Here is a 21,006-nt window from a genome sequence, read left to right as displayed (position 1 = left end):
TTGCGTTACATTTGCTAAGAGCCCATGGCCAACTCCAATTCAAGATAAAAGGGGGGGTCTCTCTAAAGCAATAATCATGTAAGAACAGATATTTTATCCTAAATTAAGTCTAAGCTACTTCAACTGTGAAGAGCCTACTTTAATACATACTGATGTTGCCTTAAATAAACACATATAATTTCTGATACATACATAATTTCAATACATATATATATTACAGTTAATTTCTTGCATATACTCAGTTCTCTAAACCAAATTTTACAAAAAGATAACAAAACATTTCTTTGTCTTAATTTGCATTGTTTTTGAGCAACACCCATGTAATGTCCATGAAATACTGATCATATCTACATGTAATGATTCTCTACTTTAGAAATCATTATGTAGTAGGTGAAAACATATGATGTAGCTCACAGTAACAAATTATTACTGATGAATTAAGGGACATAAAAACTTCAAGGTATAATTGAAAAAAATGACAGATTTAAAAAAAAAACATAAAATAAATTTTCTGAGTGAAAGGATACCACTGACAAAGTCAAAATCCAAAGATAGAGCAGGAGGAAATCTAAAATAAATAAATAAACAAACAAACAAACAAACAAACAAAAAATATGGAAAACTATTACCATACATAACACAGAGAAAACTATATTAAAAGGCAAAACTTACAACACACTCAAAACAAAATAAACAAATCAATAAGCAAAATGGGAGAATTTTGGGCAAAGAACATAAGCTTTCAAAGAAATGAAAATACAAAAGGGAAAAAAAGAAAGGAGGAAGGGAAAGAGAGGGAGGGAGGACAGGAATGAAGGAAGGAAGGGAGAAAAAAGGAAAATTAAATAATAAATATTAAAAGATACTCAACTTCACCTGAATTCATAAAAGACAAATGAAAACAATTCTAAGACAATTTTCCATTCTTTTGTTTGGCAAATACTGGAAAATATTTTAATAAAGTTGAGAGAGGACTATGTTGAGAGAAAATGGGTACTTTCATGTAATTTTGGTGGGATATGAATACAGACTCTACTTGGGGAAAATATGCTGAAAGTATGGCCAAAAATGAAAGATGAATATAAAGTTTGGCTTTTTGCTAAAGTAGCTTGCAATAGGCAAATAGTCTTCCCCAAAAAAAGTAAGGTTGCAAAGCTATATAAAAGCATGCAACAACAAAAATCTATATGAAGTCATCAGAGAACTGTCAAAACAATGGGTTTAGATAGACCAAGATTACAGAAAGGGATAATCATGGTGCATTTTGGCTAAAGATTGTTTTCTGATTCTGGCTTCACTCAACAAGTTGAGGATCTGGGTCTATCCCTGAAAGAGGGCTACTTCAGGGACACAGGAAAACCAGCTGAAATTTTTGCCAATTATGATGGGAAAAGAAAAAAACTTCTTCTTCTTCTTCTTTTTTTTTTTAGAGCGTAGGTGGTCAAGATCCAGGGAAAAGAGGATTAACTGAGCCTGACACAAGGCAATTCTCCCCTCAAGGCATTGACTAAAATCTGCAGCTGTTTAGGAAAGGCCATATAATGTAAAGGTGAAAGCATGTGAAAAAGTGGAATACAGATTTTGAGAGTCTGGCCAAACTAGGAAGATAAGAGATTAGTGTTCAGGAGGAGCCATAAGGAGAGGCCATAATGAACAAACTAGATTCTTGGTTGGAAGCCATGGAAGCTTATCCTCTAAGAACTGATAAAAACAAACAAACAAACAAACAAACAAACAAACAGACTGACCCTTACCAAATCTGCTACCCATTCTCAACTGGGCTTTGTCTCTTTGATTTAAAGTAATCAGTCACCTTTCATTCTCTATAGCAAAGGGGATGGGCTTTTGCTGGAAGATTGTCCTTTTGTCTGGAATCTCTACAAAGATTTCTTCAAAAAAAAAAAAAAATAGACTACAGAGAATCCAGATATAGACAGAACAAAATGAACACTGATCTCCCATAGCCACAGGGTTGAGATTTCTGAAAACTAAACCCCAAATTCTATCTTTCAGATGACTGGATTATAAAAAAAAACTAAAATCACAGTTTCATAAGTATCATATGGTGAAGTTAAGTCACTGCTTGTAAAACTACTTGTCTAGACAGAGAGATACAGGCAGATTCTGATGAAACAGTAGACTTTGAACCCAAAATGTTTAGTAAGACTTTCTTACAAATGAAAGCAGGGCTCAAATTTCTCCCTTGTCTAAGGAGGACAGCCTCTCCTTATTTAAATCCCTAAAGTAACATCTCTTGATATAGGTGCCCTGCACTACAATGCTGATTTCCCTAAGGACCCACTCATATGCAGCTAGCGCCTTCTAAGTGTATAACCACATTTAAGTTTGATCCAGGAGGAGATATCAAAAACACCAAAATATATGCAAGATTCTGCCAAATAATATATGCAGGAACCTCAGAGAATATATACTTAATGGACTTTTAGAGTTTTGTACCATTTTGGAAGGAATGCAATTTTGGATGGAGTTAAATTTATTATTGAAACTATGGTAACACGACAGTCCAGATTTAGTGTGTTACTTTGAAGTAGCTGGAAGTGACTCCGACAGTTGATACTCTGAAGACTGGACACCAATGGTAGAATACAGTGAATTAAGTTGAGATGTCAAAATTTCCTTAGTATTTTGTAGGAAAAACAAGTAATAATAATTAAAAGGTTTGGGGAGGTGGAAATGCTGAAATGGATTTATTATGGATTCTCTGCTAACCTACCTCCTCATTATATACTATACAAAGGCCAGGAGGATACCTTTTTCACAGACAGTTCTAGAAATATACAAATCAGGGAGTAACAGCACCTTTAAAGGTCCTATTGTGTCTATAATCTGTAGCCCAGGAGTCACAACAGAAAATGCCTCCACTGAAATGGGCTCCCTGACATTAATGGGGATGATGAGATACCAGAATGGTAGAGGCCACATATTTTCCTCTAAAAAGAAAGAATATGAACAAAGTTACCATAATGGGCCATTATCAGAATTGTTTGACCAATAAAAATCCTTGGTTATGAGAATTTTCTAAGTCTGAAAAAATGGGCAGTTTACTAAAGTCTTAATTTATATAAGTGAAAATATCTTCTGGGCTGTTGAACTCATGGCAATAGAAAATCATGATCCCTCACAAAACTCCCAGATTTAACAAATTCAAAGATCCAGGGCCCTGTGAATGCAGGAGAAAATAGGTTGTCTTGAGGAAGAAATTTGTTATACCATTGCTCATTCTATGGTTATTTTCCAAGTTCCAGAATATACTGTAGAAGTCAACATATTTAGCACCTGAATATTCCCCATGTTGGTTTAGTAACCAATTTAGCAAGGTAACAATAACACATTCTGGAGGAATTTCAGAGCTTTGTGTCCTTTAAACATAAAAGTTACAAATGTCAGGGCTGCGGGGGAGGGCAACCTGGGTGGCTCAGTTGGTTAAGTGTCTGACTTTTGGTTTTGGCTCAGGTCATGATCTCATGGTTTGTGAGTTTGAGCCCTGCATCGGCCTCTGTACTGACAATGCAGAGCCTGCTCGGGATTACCTCTTTTTCCCTCTCTCTGCCCCTCCTCCACTCACACTGTCTCTGTCTCTCTCAAAATAAATAAATAAACTTAAGAAAAAGTTACAAAAGTAGTGACTTTATTATATCTTTCTTTAATACCTCTAAATGGCCTATACATGGGGCGCCTGGGTGGCGCAGTCGGTTAAGTGTCCGACTTCAGCCAGGTCACGATCTCGCGGTCCGTGAGTTCGAGCCCCGCGTCAGGCTCTGGGCTGATGGCTCGGAGCCTGGAGCCTGTTTCCGATTCTGTGTCTCCCTCTCTCTCTGCCCTTCCCCCGTTCATGCTCTGTCTCTCTCTGTCCCAAAAATAAATAAAAAAAAGTTGAAAAAAAAAATTAAAAAATAAATAAATAAATAAATAAATAAATAAATAAATAAATGGCCTATACAAAAGACAGACACTTTGGAAACCCATAGTGGATTATCATGAACTTAATCAGATGTTAATTCTTACATCTGCTATTCCAGGAGTAGGTTCTCTGCCAACCTCATCTGGTATTAACCAAAGTCTCATGAGTGGCTTAGTTCTACATCTTTGTAAAAACCACCAGATTCAGATTTCTCTCACCTGTCCATGAGACTACTTGCTGCCTTACTGTAGGACTACACCAACTTTCCAGCCTTTTGTCATAATGTGGTCTACAGGAACATTGTCCATTTTTCATTCCATAGGACAAAGTGTTTGTCTTCTGTGTCGATGATATCATATGGGTTAGGCACTGGTGAAACACATGTGTACCAAAGTGTAGAAATAAAATTTTACATAATTAAGGAACTTGCCATTTCACTGAAATACCAAGGGTCTAATGAAAGGACAAATCGATGCATGTGGCATCCCCTACCACTACCAAGAGAAACACGGGTACTACTGGGCATCTTTGGGTTTCAGAGTTAACATGTATTTCAGTTGCATGCTCCTTAAACACATTTACTGAATTACCCGCAAAGGGCCAAGAGGAAAAGGAGACTTTTCAACAGATTCAGGTTACTCCAAAAGCTGCTTTGTCACTTCGGCCATATGACTGTCAGTCGCATGGTACATAAAGTGTCTGTGACAGTAGAAATGTTGGGAAGGGGAACTCGGTAGGCCCATATGGGACCTAATAGAGAATTTCAGCCCTTTAAAAGTGAATGGACACAGCACTGTAGTCCCACTCGGGAATAGTCCTGAAAGGCGGTAGTGAAGAGAAAAACTCCAAATGGCAGAACTTTAAGCAGAGTACATGATTGTTCACTTCACCTTAAAGGGAAATGGCTACAGATACTGATATACACTGATTAATAAATAGTGTCTAGCAGTTGGTCTGGAGATTAAAAAATTTGAAAGAATAAAGTTGAAAAGTGTCAATGGCATAAAGTGTGAGGATATTTATTCTAATGTGAATGTATTCACCAACAATATCTTCCGTACAACGGACTGTCAAAAATCATGTGGCAAAAATGACTGATTCTGCTGATATCAGTGAGCCTCTTTCCTTAGCCACCCTTGCCTTTAAATAATGGACTCACTGTGACAAATATGGAAATTATCATGGGCAAAGAAAGCTACATGGCATATTACCATCAACTACAGTTGATCAGACCACAGTCTTCAGCAGGTAATAACCACAATTTATCATCAGCAGATAATAACACTGATACAGCATCACTTCCCAGGAGACCATGCAGCCACCTGGTGAAGGGGAACTGTCTGCACTTTCTGGAATAGGAACATATCTAGATAAAAACTCATGTTCAGTATTACTAATGCATCTGCCCAAACTATCATCTGGAGAGTTAACAAAATGCCTTACTTTTGTCATGCTATTCCAGACACCAATGCTTATCTCCAGGAAATACATTTTACAGAAATTCAAAAACAATATTCTCAGGCTCAAAATGTCCATAGATCTTAGTATTTTCCCCATTACTCTGAAGCAGCTGTCTTGATGGAAGGATTCGACGGCCTTTGGAAGACTGTCAGGGCAGCAAATGAATGACCACACCTCGAGGTACGGCAGTAGTGTTCTGCCAGGTAGTGTTTATGCTCTGAATCAGTAACTGATATATAGTACCTTTGTAAAAAAAAATGTCCATTTATTTATTTTGAGACACACACGCACATGCACGCATGCACGCACACACACACACACACACACACACACACACATAGCGCGTGCATGTGAATGGGAGGGGAGCAGAGAGAGAGAGAGAATCCCAAGCAGGCTCTGCACTGTCAGCACAGAGCCCAATGAAGGGCTCGGTCCCACAACTGTGAAATCATGACCTGAACTGAAATTAAGAGTCAGGCACTTAACTGACTGAGCCACCCAGAAGCTCTGATATTTGGTATCTTTTAAACCATAGCCATGATACATAGTCACAGGAAAGAAAACAAGGAAACCATATGCTTTATTTATTACCTATTATAATCTAAGAAAGAAATACTTCTAACAAGTAAAACCCATGGCCCATCTGATTGGAAGCAGAAGCTGCACAAAGAAAAGAATTACTGTGCTGTGCTGATTAATCCTATCTGTAATGAGGAAATTAGGTTGTTACTCCACAAGGAGAAAGAAGCAGCCCAGGATGTGACTGGAACCATGAGATTTTTTCTGGGAATACTCCAAGTATCCTAAGTCTTATGGTTATAATTAGCTGAAAACCACAGTAACCAAATATAACAGAGACAACTAATAGTGTAAACACTTCAATAAAGACATATGAGTTGCCCTAAGAAGTGAGATACCATAATCAGAATACAGATATACAACGGATTTTGGAATAAGAAACTTGTAATTGTCCTCTGCTACCACTTTATTAATTGCTATGTTATTTATGTATTTTCTTCTTTGCTTTGATATTATTTGTATATATCGAATAATTATTTTTTCTTCTCTTAACTCTAGTATGTGTTATTAGAGGTTAAATCTCAAACTCATATTTAAATTAAAGAACATCAGAGGGAAAGTGTAACTTCACTGGAAAGAGAATAAACATCACCCAGAAATTCTATAGGACTTTGCGTCTACCCCTTTTGGGGAGAGACGTTGGCATGAGAAAATTAGTGCTGGCATGTCTTTAGTTTTATGTGACAGAGTTCCATTCAGTTAAACTGAAAATTTGCTTAATTAGTGTCTTCATTCAGAAATTGCATATATTTATAAGGGGGATGTGTGAATGCTGCATTGACAAAGAGATGCATTATAATAAATTATTTGCTTCAAGGTAGCATCATCACTTTTGCTAATATTTCAGAACTCCCTTCCCAATATGTGTCTTGGTTAGTTTCCTCACCAGAGGTAACTGCCTAAAGTTTGAAGGCACTCATGAAGTTGAGTTATTATTCTAAACTGTTTGTAGCTGTCAGATGTCATGGTCAGAAGTGGTGATTGACACGTTAACTTCTAAAGATACAGAAGCTTCTACAAACGTTGGCAGCTATTTAGACCTAGCTATTACCTCCTTTGTAATTGTTGTAGTAGAGTCTCAGATTTCCCCAACTGGCTGTTTTTCTCGTCGCTGGAGTGCTTAAGATCAAAATCATAGTAAGAGGTTTCTGATCTTTTGGCCACAGCCATCTAGACATTCTCTCACCCAACTCTACATACATCGGTGTTACCTCTAGGTCCTATATAAAATCCTTATTTTCGTAATGCTTGATGTGGCTCTTATGTTCCTACTGAATCGAAAGAGATATAATAATTAAGTAGCTAAATAAACAAAAGAAGAACATATGTGAATGAGTGAAGTGAATATGTTATGAATCAATGATTAAGATTGACTCAAGTAGGACCTGACTGGGGTTCGGAGAAGAAAAATAAATAAATCAGCCAGATATGGCTATAAGTCATCTGCAAGTGATTCCCTTAATTGAGTTGACAACATTTATACAAAGACGATACAAGATAAAAATCTCGGAGGAGACACATTAGACACAGTCTTCTACCTTTTTTAAAATTAGAAGCAAGACAAGAATAACCACTGTCCTTACTTCTATTTGCCATTGTACTTGCATTGTTTCTCATTGCAATACAACAAGAAAAAAAATAATATCAAAAATTATATAGGTATAAATTATGGTGAGTTGTTAGATTTAGATAACAGAAAGATGGGAAGATAGTCTTAGAATTGTATACCAAGGGAATAAGAAACACATGTATAAACACATTTAAAATAGGTGAAGGGGTGTTGTATTTTTGAGGAGAGAGGCTTGGAGAAGTTCTTTGGGATAATACAAAGGTAAAAAAAAAAAAACAATCAAAATGTAGTTAGGCCTCAGATGTACTATGGTCTTAAATAAAGAGATGGCAATCACTGGGTTTCCTTTATTTATTTATTTATTTATTTATTTATTTATTTATTTATTTTTCTTTCCTCCAGTTCTATTCAACTGTTTGGATGCACATGTGGAGACATACATGTATTTCATAGGTTTTTGGGTAGGCAGGGCAAGGTTGGTGAAGAAGGGGGTAAAGTGATGAACACTGGATTCTAAATTAGGTAAGAAGAAGAGTGAGAAAACACACTACAGGGGGACAAACACACTACAGGGGGACAAACAGAGAGTAGTGGAATCACAATATGAGACTGGTGTATTTGAGGAAGTAAGGCCTAAAGACAGAGAGTAGTCAAAGAATAAGATAATGAAAAATTTTGAGTCTGGAAATGGCATAGTTGTTGGTAATGGAAATATTTGGAGCATGTATTGTGGGCATAGTCACTAGGGTGAAAATGAAAATCAGATTAGTGGAGGCAAAAATATTAATAAAAACTGAGAGAAAGTGAGTGATTTATATGGATAGTGAACTCCACAAGAATAAGGACAAAAGTAACGATTGAGGTAAAGACAGGGACACGTGCATTAAAATCTTCAGTGATTGAAGGAGAGTGACTGGGAGTTCAGTTGACTCAATAATTTTATGTCACAGGATTCAAATAACTCATTATTCATTTATTTGTGGAGTGAGGGGGGTAGTGGCAATATTTTGGATATGAAAATGAGAATCAACTAGGACAAATTCCTTAACCCCTATCCTACAGCATATGTGGTATAGAAGGAAAAAACAACAACAAAGCTTACCAGAAACAAATTATTTTACAATGTATCATATAAACTCTAACTAGAATCAAATCTGTAACAAGTAGACTCTTGACATCCTATATGAAAAACTCTGCAGTGTCAGTGTCACATTTATTTGGAAAGTAAAAAGTACATATTTATAATTCCTGACCAAAAACACTTAACAAAATTTTATACTCTGCCTTTGTAGTATGTCAATGGCTAGCAATATCCAAAAGTTTTGTTGCTTAAATTTTAATATTTCTGTCTTCTGAAAGATTTAATTCAGAACTTTTAAATGTAAATTTCTTTATCTTAGATATGTTGTAAATGAAGGTTAACTTATATTATCATTAAGAAACTTTGATCATATGGAATTCTCTAATATTAGAGAATTATTTTCAATTTTTTCTTAAAAAGTTGCTTTATACCACTCTTTGTTTTGCTTTACATCTTACTTCTACAAATATAAAAGTAAATGGAGACAACGTGTTTAAAGAAGGTGTTCTAGAAGAAAATTATAGGCCTTGAATACTTTCCAAATTGTGTCTCAAGAACAAATAAAAATTGAAGCTGAGAATTTACACAATTCAGGAAAGCAAATACTTTTCAGTCCATTTCTTTTAACATGATAGAAGTATAAACTTTGTGTGTGTGTGTATGTGTGTGTGTTTAATGGATGGATGTCATGGGGCTTATAGAATCCCCATGTAACTATTTTCCTCCAGAATTATTCTGAAATTCATTTGGGAGCATTTTGTGTTGAGGATGAGGATAGGAAAAAAGGAACATAAACATTACAACCTATGTTCCCCATTGGAGTCAAAACTTTGTAGTAAATGTCGGTTTAGCAAATCAGTTTTGTGGTCTTACCAGAATAAGGACCAATTTTTATCAGGAAATACATGAAAGCTTTGCCTAACACAGAAATGCCTGAAAATGACTATTCTGGATACACTGACTTTGTTAGCATTCTCTAAATGCTCCTGGTAAGCTGTACCAAATAACACCACTAAAGAAAAATAACAACAACAACTAATTAGGGCAATGCAGATAAATCAGACCCTTGGGTTGAAAGAAATTAGATGTTGTTTACATCATTGCTGAAAAACAGACACTCATAAAACTATTCTTCTTAAATGTTAGTTTGATAGCAATGTGTACTTCATAAAACAAATGCTTAGTATCTTCTGATAAGTAACTCACTCATAAACACACACATTTTGCTTGCCTAATTGTCACACAGCTATCTATCCCACTTGAAAGATGATATGAATGAAAATTCAAGACTTAATGAAAGCTACATTCCCTAATGTTAACTAAATTAGCTTTAACCTTGACTTCACAAAGTCTGTATAACTTTATGACAAGGATATTCTCGCATATAAAAAGATGCCATTCCCTGTCTTTCATCATACTTCAAATTACTTAGCACCTTAAAGATGGCCTTGAGAGGCTTATATAAATGGAAGAATAAATAAACAGGTACATCTATAATTACTCTCCTGTCTCACAAACTGACTTCCAAATCTACTATGATAAAGCCTTCAGGTTTTAGAAAATGTGCTGAGCCATGTTCCAAGATTCAAAAGATTTTGGATTTGACTATTGTTTTTCTGTGTGGCAATATGTTTGGAACCCCGGGGGATAAATCATATAGCATAAAAATGATAATGCAAGCAGAAGACAACAAGAAAGAAGGCTGGGAATTCAATATCAAGTCAGAATCACATCTTAAAATCCTGTAAGTAGCAATACATAGAAAATGAAAGAAGTACTGTTTGATATTTGAGGAGCAAATCATCTTTCCACTTTAAAATTAGAAATGTCAAAGTATTAGGTGTTTTAAAAATAATTGTGTGCTGTATTCTTAAGAATTTGCGCCTAGATGGTTAGCTTCTTTTGGGGTTGGGGATGAGAAGAATGTCAATTTAAAATCCTGTCACATGAAACTCTTAATATTAATGCTACCCCTTGATTTTGTAATGAGTTCTTTGTGTTCAAAGATGCAACCTTTGAGGTGATTCAATGAAGAAGTGGGAGTGGGTGAGAGTATGGATAATATAGTTCAACAAAGTAGATTAAGTAGGTGTGGGGTGAGGGAGTGATTATTGTTCTGACACTTTGGTGATCTAATCGGTGGCATAATTAACTTCAAGGAACCTCTAGCAGAATGGGAAAATGCCATAGACAACTTCTATTCCAGAGTTCTCTATACTCTCTTCATTTCTTTCTTTCTTTCTTTCTTTCTTTCTTTCTTTCTTTCTTTCTTTCTTTCTTTCTTTCTTTCTTTCTTTCTTTCTTTCTTTCTCTCTCTCTCTCTCTCTCTCTCTCTCTCTCTCTTTCTTTCTGTTTCTCTTTCTTTCTTTCTTTCTTTCTTTCTTTCTTTCTTTCTTTCTCTCTCTCTCTCTCTCTCTCTCTCTCTCTCTCTCTCTCTCTCTCTTTTCTTTCTGTTTCTCTTTCTTTCTTTCTTTCTTTCTTTCTTTCTTTCTTTCTTTCTTTCTTTCTTTCTTTCTTTCTTTCTTTCTTTCTTTCTTTCTTTCTTTCTTCTTTCTTTTTTTATCTTGCCCCTTTTCCTGGCTATTCTGACACAAATGTCTATGTTTCTGCCTAACGTCCAGGGAAGACTACTTGAAAGAATTCATTTCATCAAATACCAAAAAGCCAAGTCTTCTGAGATTCAGAATGGTCCACAAAAATAAACTTTGCAAGTTACTGAAAATTACTGTGGGATGTCCATTTTTTAAAGACAGAGAGATGTTAAAACCTCTCTGTTTTGTTGTAAACAAACCAAAAAAAATAAAAAAGGATTTTATTGAAATTAATAATATTATGTTAGGTTACAGTAATTCCTCAAAGTAGTTACTAATTTTACTTGATACTGTTTTTACTGAGAAGTTAAATATTTTTTTAAGAATCACTTGTAATAAATCAATCACAAGCTGCACAAATTAAGTTAACCAGTATCTCCTGATCTTCAGTGATTTTTCCACTAAATGAATAATTCATAACTAAGCAGTTAAAATGATTCCTGAATTAATTCTGTGCTACATGCGACACAGTCATAAACAAATTTATTAACGTGTTTTGCTCCTCCATTTTTTGCTCTTTAAACTAGGACTTGGAGGACTAGTGAAAAAGTTCTACTAGTTCTTCTCCTAAGACTTGAAGACATATGGAGTGAATAAATGCTAACAGGTTTCTAGAAAGGGACTGTCCCCCCAAGCTACATCTACTTTCCCCATACCCCTTTCATCCTGATTCAAGCTTAGAGGAAGGTAATGACAGAAACTAGTATTTTTAAAATCCAAAGGCAGGGGACATTTGCTGCCTCTCTCAAGTAAAGCCCAGGAAGGAAGCAAGTACCCCATAGTGGGAATGGCTCCACGGTCCTGGTTTGATCTCATTGAGGTTCCCCTATGACTCTAGCAAGATGTGGAGATAATAACATAATTTCTATGTTCCAAAAGACAGCATGAAAGTGATAAAGCGTTATCACAATACTAGGAATACCAGGCACCAAGGGAGAGTAGAATAGATCCCAGCAACCTAGGAAAACATAAGAAATACTGAACACTGAGCTGCATCCTAGAGGCACTCGGTCATGTGCAAGCCTTGACTTACTCATAACAAAAACAGAACATCTCAGCAGATTATCAGTGGACAATAAATTCTGTCACCTAATTATCACAAAAACATTAGCATGATTTATGGAATACAGAACTATAATTCAAACTTAGAATTCTCTAACTTCATATGATGATATCTTAATAATTCTACTATTTGAACTCCAACTCATTTCTATGTTGGTTGGTTGAGTAGAAGAATGAATAAAATTGAATGAATTTTTCTATAGAGCAAATTAAAGATTCTAATTAATTTCAACTCAGTTTGTAAGTGATTTGACAGAAATTTGATTTTGGAGGTAATACAACAGTTTAGTTCTTATTTGAATTCCTATCAGGTAGATGCTTTTCAGCTTTGTTAGGAGGGATGCATTTCTTCTGACCCAGTTCTCTTCTGAGGAAATTATGGCCACATTGTATCACCTATGACTCCATCAAAATTCCCACTTATGTTATAGTTGGTAATGCATATCTCCAATTAGCTTCCAGTATCCACATAGAACTATCCTTAAAATCTTTCTATAAAATATCAAAGCTCAACTTTGTATATGCAAGTCAATTTAATCAAGGTTATATGTTTGTAGTTATATTAAAGAAAAATTACTTGTGTTTTAGAATTATAAGAGACAAGTAACACAGGATTATTTATAATAAAGCCAGAAGCAATTGTCTTCCTGGAATGTTTTTATCGGAGGGAGGCAAGCTGTTTTTCCTCTGAGGAAACCCATAATCATGCAATAAACACAGTGCCACTTGACTAATGATTTAAGTGCATTTGAAAATAATGCACTTACTCTTAGAGATCTTCTTACATTCTTAATTTTTTAAAGATATTACCTTGAAAAGTTTACATTTAAATAAATATTCTTATCTTTATAAACTTTCATCTTAGGTCTGTTTCTAATATGCTCTTGCATTGCCCCAGGGCAAGGCATCCACTCTGTTCTAATGCAACATTGTATCCTCAAAACATTACTTCTATTATACAGAAGGTAAAGCCGAGGCTTTAGAATTTTCCTTTTCAAAAATAAACTTTGCTCACTGACAATATGTTATCTCATAAATTTAAAAGTGTATTCATTGGGGCACCTGGGTTGCTCAACCGGTTAAGTGTCTAGCTCTTGATTTTCACTCAGGTCATGATCTCGTGGTTCATGAGATTGAGCCCCACGTCTGGCTCTGCACTGATGGCATGGGGCCTGTTTGGATTTTCTCTTTCCCCCTTTTTCGGCCCTCCCCTGCTTATGCTCTGTCTCTCTCTCTCTTTCAAAATAAACAAACAAAAAATTTAAAACAATTATTTAAAAAGTGTGCTCATTATATTTTAAAATAATTATAAATTCATATCAATTATAGTTTAATTTTTTTAAGTTATATTTTATTTTTGAGAGAAAGAACATGAACAGGGAAGGGGAAGAGAGAGAAAAAGAGACATATTCCCAAGCAGGCTCCATGCTGCCAGTACAGAGCCCGATGTGGGGCTTGATCTCACAAAAAATGAGATCATGACCTGAGCTGAAATCAAGAGTCAGAAACTCAACCAGCTGAGCCACCCAGGCGCCCTCTATATCAATTACGGGGTTTTTGTTTTGTTTTTTGTTTTTTAACGTTTATTTATTTTTGAGACAGAGAGAGAGCATGAACGGGGAGGGTCAGAGAGAGGGAGACAGAATCTGAAGCAGGCTCCAGGCTCTGAGCTGTCAGCACAGAGCCCCACACGGGGCTCGAACTTACAAACTGCGAGACCATGACCTGAGCCAAAGTTGAATGCTCAACCAACTGAGCCACCCAGGCACCCCTCAATTACAGTTTTAAGACAAAACCATATGCTAATTATTTCCACATGTGCATAGAAAATTCCACGGAACTCAAATGGAAGTCTCATCCATACAATGGACTGCCATAATCTTAGGAAGTATATTTGTTCTTCAAGTACTTCTCTTATATTCTGCACAATGCGTAACCAATATAGGACTATCAGAAATATTAGTTTCACCTCCATCCACTACATAGTTAAGCATGTACATTTATGGCCAAGAAGAAGATGCAGGAACAAGTTGGTTTTTGTTACAGAGAAAATCAGAAGAGCCATGCAAGATGCATGACAAGAAGACCTGAGACATGAACTGACAAAGTGTGAAATGTAACAGGGACAAAGATAGGAATTTTGACATAAATGACAACCCATTTCTCACTTACCTCTGATGCCTCAGGCTTCAAATCAGAGGAAAGATTTTGTAGCATGGAGAATCAGCGGGGGCTACAATCCAGCATGGCTATCATCCAACAGAAGTGATAGGATAAAAAAAATAAATCAAAGATTAAGGGATTAGTATTTAATACCAGCTGATTAAAGACAGAGAAATACCACATGCACTAAGCTTCTTTTTCTATTAAATAACACATAAGTGATTTGTTATTTAATAGTTGTCTTTTTTTTTATCATTCAACTTTTGTTTTAATGGGTCTCAAGATTCTGTCTTGACCAAGAATTTTGGTCAAGTTGTTTCTATTACAAGGTACTGATTTTAAAAACTAATAACTTAAAATGGCCACATAGACACACACAGACACACACACAAACAATGGTCCACAGAACCTTCTCCTTTCCTTCTGAAGGCTCTAGAACATATTGTGATCATTCACAGTCTTTTACTTTAAACTTAAATGGCTAATTAACACAAACAGTTCTGAGACCTTTCTCCCTCCACTGATTAAGCCTGGGGTAGCAGATATTGGAGACAACATTCATCTAACCTTCTGACCTCTCTAGGCAGGCTTGGTGCCCTTGCCAGCTCCAGGTGCCTTGTTGTCCACTGCTTTGATGACACCCACAGTGACTATCTCATGTCACAAACAGTAAAACAGCCCAGAGGAGGACAGGTAGAGAAGCTCTCAACATGCACAGGCTTGCCAGGAACCATATCAAAGATGGCATCATCACCAGATTTCAAGAACTTGGGGCCATCTTCCAGCTTATTCCAAAAACGAGGATCAATCTTCTCCTTCAGCTCAGCAAACATGCAAGATTTGTGAGCTGCAGGACAACCCGGCACGGGTGCATATCCAGCACTGATGTGGCCCGGACGGTTCAGGACAATCACCTGAGCCATGAAGCCAGCCGCTTCATTGGTGGGTCGTTTTTGCTGTCACCAGCTACATTGCCACAATAAACATCTTCGACAGATACATTCTTGACACTGAAGCACACGCTGTCCCCAAAAGAGCCTCACTCAAAGCTCCATGGTTGCTTTCAACAGACTTTACTTCAGTTGTAATAAAGGTGACCACCATTCTAGGTTTAAGAACACCGGTGTCCACTCAGCCCACAGGGACAATATCAATGCTATTTTGCAGATGTCCTGGAGGGGCAGACACAAGGGCTTGTCAGTTGGATGAGTTGGTGACAGAATGCAATTCAAAGCTTCAAGCAGCATGGTTCCACTAGCACTGCCATCCTTACAGGTGACTTTCTATCCCTTGGACCAAAGCATGTTAGCACTTAGCTCCAGCATGTTGTCACCATTCCAACCAGAAACTGGCACAAATACTACTGTGTGACAGTTGTAACCAATTTTCTTAACGTAGCTGCTGACTTCCTTAATGAATTCCTTGTATATTTTCTGGCAGTAGAGTGGCTCACTGCAATCCATTTGGTTAACACCAACAATGAGTTGTTGCACACGGAGTGTGTAAGCCAGAAGGGCATGCTCATGGGTCTGCCCATTCTTGGAGATACTGGCTTAAAATTCACGAACACCAGCAGCAACAATCAGGACAGCACAGCCAGCCTAGAGGTGGCTGTAATCACATTTTTGATAGAAAGTATCTGTGTCTTGGGGCATCAGTGATGGTCACAAAACACTTGGCCAGTCTTGAATTTCCACAGAGAGCTATCAATGGTGATGCTGCATTCAGCTTTCAGTTTATCCAAGACACAGGCATGCTCGAAGGAGCCCTTTCTTACTTCAGCAGCCTCCTTCTTGAATTTTTGGATAGTTTGTCAAGCCCACCACATTTATAGATCAGATGACCAGTAGTGGTAGACTTGCCCAAGTCTCCATGTCTAATGACAATGATGTTGATATGATTCCTTTCCCTTCCCGTTTTGGTGTAGGTTTACAAAGTGGTTTTCATGACACCTGTGTTCTGCCAGCAAACCCACTGTGACAAAGTAAGAGGTGTATTTTATTTCTCACTGAATGCATGTAATGAAATTCTCATATTTACCCACCCAGGATACTCATATAACAAAAATAGTTACCAGTTCTCATATATTTGGACAGGAAGAAATTTTTCCCTCATAATCAATTTCTATCAAATTAAGAAGATGCATGTGACAAAGTGGCTCTTAACATTCTCCTCAGTTTGACTAAACTCAAGGCTTCTTCCTGACCAAAGGAACTTCCCTTTTTGTAGAGCATTTATTTTGGAAAACTGGTAACTGTGAATCATTTCCCTGTCCCTTTGAGATGCACGCAAATCTTTTTTTTTTTTAAATCATCTTGCCAGTTTTATGACCCAAGATTGTCAAGTATCTGGAAGCAATTCCTGTAATCACCAAGAAAAAATAGAGCCTGTATCATACATCTCTGTTAAGAAAGCAGGAGCCTAGGTTCAGTGGGTGCCAGTTAGAAAGGTTACTCACACAGAAAATCATTTGCAAACTCAGGAAAAATTCAATGTGGTGGACACATTCCATTAGTCAACCTCCTCTATCTGTACTAGCTCACCTTAGTGCTAAAAATGGAGAGAGAGAGAGAGAGAGAGAGAGGAGGGAGGGAGGGGGAGGGAGAGAGAGAGAGAGAGAGAGAGAGAGAGAGAGAGAGAGAGAGAGATAAAACACAATCTTGCAACTTTTGTTTCAATGGAACTGAGCCAGACTGAGTTCTGGCCTCTTTCCACTATTGGAATATTCTTGAATAAAGCCTTCCTTGCCAATTTAACTTTGCCCAGTGTAAATGTTTGTTTTGACATATGCATCCACATTTTGCATCTTCATAAGAAAACACAGCCATCATCCATTCATCATTCCTTGATTCAGAACTCACATTTATTCATTAATCTGGTGCATGCAAGAGTCTTTCGAGTGTTGGGATAAAAAAATGAAATATCATCGCTCCTTATATTTTAATGGCCAGAAATCTTAAAATTCTATTTGTAAAGTGTATGTTGGAAGTAAAGATTCCTTTGGGAGAAAAAAGCTTTACCCAATCTGGAGCCTCATGATTTACTCAGGAGTTTTTCATTTGTTTATTTTTATTTATTTATCTTGTTTGATTGTTTGATTCTGCTATTTATCTTCCCTGAGCCAGAATCCTGAAAAGGACTCAGACTCTCTTAACAAAGCCACAAACAGAAATTTCAGAAGGCTAGGTTTTTTTTACAATGATTTTGGTGTCAGGAGAAGAGAAGAGCTTTTATTCACTTCTTTTTGTGGTCGTTGAATTATTTGCTTCATTTATATTCCTTTCAGATATGAGCATGCAAATGCAAAGCTGAATAGGTGCTTTGTCTTTCTGCTCATCCCTTCTTAGAGAGGGAAATCTACTTTAAACTTTATGTGTAAGTGCCTGATGGAACAGCAGTGTGCTACCCCCAGAGATGTCAGCCACATGACCCTATAGCCCTTCATACTGATTTGGGAGGAGGCAAAGGGACCATTGTTTTGAATTTGATACAACTATACAATTAGATCCTGTCCACTAGAGCCTAAACTTCACCTCTAGGGTATATACCTAAGCCATCATATTGTACCACCAGTTAGTAAAATAACAACTCAACTCTCTTAGAGAAGGAACAGAAGTACTTTAAAGAATGTGGCAGACATCAGACAGGTATACAAAGTGAGAGTACTTTCCAGGTAGTTTTTTTTCCTGAAGATGGTATTATCTAGAAGGAATATTTAACTTGGTAAAGTACATTCATTATGACACTAATCCTAGAATAAGAAGCCACTTACCCTTTCCAAAGCCATGAGGAGAAAAATCTGCTACAATCAACCTATTAATGACAGCTATTTAATAATGTTAAGAACTAACTCAAGAACTAAAGATAGATTTTGACAGAACTCTGAAGTAAATCTACTACCCTGTATCCATGTGTCTTTATTTTGAAAGGATGAAGTGAAATCTGCTGAAGAGGCCAGAGAAATGGAGAGAATTTGGAGTCACGCGCCCTGATGTGTGACTCAGTAACTGAAAGGTAAAAAGTATAACTTCAGTGGAATCTATGAAACAGATCAAAACTTCTGGAAGAATGCATGAGAAAGAAGTAAAAGACAAAGGCCATTTACCCAGTTAAGAGTCTAACAAGGGTAAGGATGAGAGAAACCACCTCCTGTGCACATTCCGATTCTGTAGAACTTCTGGCTCAGCTTGGAGAGAACCAAAGCACACATGAAAAAAATATTAAATGAAAAATTGCTGAGACCTAGCAGTTTTATGTTGCCAATTAAAAAAAAGTGTTTACTTATCTATTTTGAGAGAGAGAGAGAGAGAGAGAGCGAGCGCACACATGAGCTGGGGGGCACAGAGAGAGGGGAGAGAATCCCAACCAGGCTCTGCACTGTCAGCACAGAGCCTGACACAGGGCTCCATCTCATGACTGACTGTGAGATCATGACCTGAGCCGAAATCAAGAGTCAGATGCTTAACTGACTGAGCCATCCAGGAGCCCTGGATTTTTTTTTTTTTTTTTACATGTAAAGAAGAGAAGCACACTATGAGTATGAAAAAATGTTCATTGTAGAATTATTATTTTTAATAACTAAAAGCTCTAAATTACCTAAATATTCAAAAAGAGAATGATTGAGTAAATAATAGTTTAGTTATAATAAAAGAGAATATTAAGCAGATATTCAAAATCATGTTTAAAAACTTAATGACATAGAAATATCCAACCTAATTTTAGGAGACAAAAGCAGCAGGCAAAATACAATTTATGCTAATCACAAGTATATATAATATTACTTATATGTACATATAGATAAATATTAAAATTTGTGCTAAAATCGAAATATTATCCTTCCCTAGGTAAGGAGATTATGTATTTTTTTCTTCTTACATATCTTTTCTACTTATTCCTTGCACAAAAAAAACACTGTTTTTGCAATCAGAAAACAATCTTCACAAATTAAAAGCTATAAATTGCTGAGACTAAAATTTTGCTCTGCATGTAAGGTAACCAGTCAGCTTGCCACAGCTTCACAGGTGTTGTCAAAGGCAAAGGTATTTATTACTCTTGACCCAGCAGCATGAGCCTCGTACTCACATTGGTCTCCTTGCCCCCAAGTCCCACAGGGGTAGGGCAGAAGATGCGGTTTAGGACCAGGGACCCAGAGTTTATGAAATCTAGATTCTGGAAGCTTCTAGCAAACCTGTCTCCAAAGGGAGACATTATCTTTATCATGCCCTTCAGGTAACAAATCTGTCCTCTGCACCAAAGGGAGATACTGTCTCTGTCTTTGAAAGCTGTTAGCTATAAAAACATCTTTGAAAAGATAGTTTGGAGCAGAACTATCAATGCCTCTTGATAAAATAATTGTGCAGAAATACAAGAGACACCTCGGAGGTATGTGCCCCACGACAAAACACATTTGCAAACTCCGTATCTACTATTTTTTTTTTATTCTAAACCTCTTTGTAAAGGAAACAGTGTCTCCAAGACCTTGTTTTTACAATTACTGATACTGCCATCATGCTCCCCTTGCCCTGAGTCTGCTTATCGAGTTCATCATAGGACAGCATTAGAACTCACTTTAAAGACCTACTAAGAACCTATAGCCCTGATTCCCACTTGTGACACTGCATTTCACTGCTAAAAAAACATAGGCTTGCCCTTTGGTTCTTATGCATAGTTTCCAGTATCTATCACTCCCCAAAGGAATCTGTGGCAGAGGTTATAGAACTCACACTACGAGGGGAAATCTTCCTACCCACCCTGATGTGTGATGGGGCCACTTTGGGTAACCAGCTCATTTCAGCCAGTCAGAACCCAAAGATACAAAATACATTTCCAATACCACTAAGATATATTCTGAGATGACTGCTCTTATCCATAAAATAAATCAAAATATGTTGTCAGACAAAATAAAAGTTTCTGATGCTGGTTCACACAGATACAGCATGCCCGTCTCCAACAAATCAGAATCTCCTACTGGTCAAATGGAGTCCACTGATACCAGAGTCACTAAATCACCATTCTTTCTGGCATTCAGGAGGTTGAAGTCCTCCTGAATTCTTGGATCTGTGTGTCTTTATTTTCTCTTTTTTCGAGAAAGAGATCAAAGTTAAGGTACCAGGAGTAACACAGGCGAATGTCACACCACCTACCCTAACTGTAATTTTGAAAAATCACTCAGACTCAGTGATTTTTCTTTTTCTTACTACCACCATGCCTAACTTTGCCAGTATCCTATTTGAAGAAAAAAAAAAAAAGATCTACAAAAGTAGCTAGAATTCCTAGAAAAGTCTAAGTAGAACTTCAATTTCCTCACAAAAAATAAATGAATAAAAGCTGTAAATAGGTGAAGACATGTTAACTTGAGGGGTGAGTGGGAATCCTTTCACTGTGTTTCAAGTCATATCATCACACTGTACACTTTAAATATAGCTTATAATTCTATTTATCAATTATACCTCAATAAAGCTGGGGCGGGGAGAAAGAAAAGCCTCTCTAGTCTGTCTAGAAAAGTTCATAAATAAAATTAAAATACTAAAATCATACAGCTTCTCTAAAATGTTCATGGCACCTAGTGATTTCTTGA

General features: G+C 36.7%; 2 pseudogenes; both read right to left on the bottom strand.

Annotated features, from left to right (window-relative positions):
- The window catches only part of LOC131486639 (dynein axonemal assembly factor 11-like), a 125,028-nt pseudogene extending 117,896 nt beyond the window's left edge, over nt 1–7,132 (bottom strand).
- Nucleotides 7,133–15,079: 7,947 nt separating this feature from the next.
- The window catches only part of LOC131486638 (elongation factor 1-alpha 1-like), a 37,809-nt pseudogene continuing 31,882 nt past the window's right edge, over nt 15,080–21,006 (bottom strand).

This window comes from Neofelis nebulosa, chromosome 10, assembly GCF_028018385.1.
Source record: "Neofelis nebulosa isolate mNeoNeb1 chromosome 10, mNeoNeb1.pri, whole genome shotgun sequence".
NCBI lineage: Eukaryota > Metazoa > Chordata > Mammalia > Carnivora > Felidae > Neofelis > Neofelis nebulosa.
This window is presented reverse-complemented; position numbering and strand designations above follow the sequence as displayed.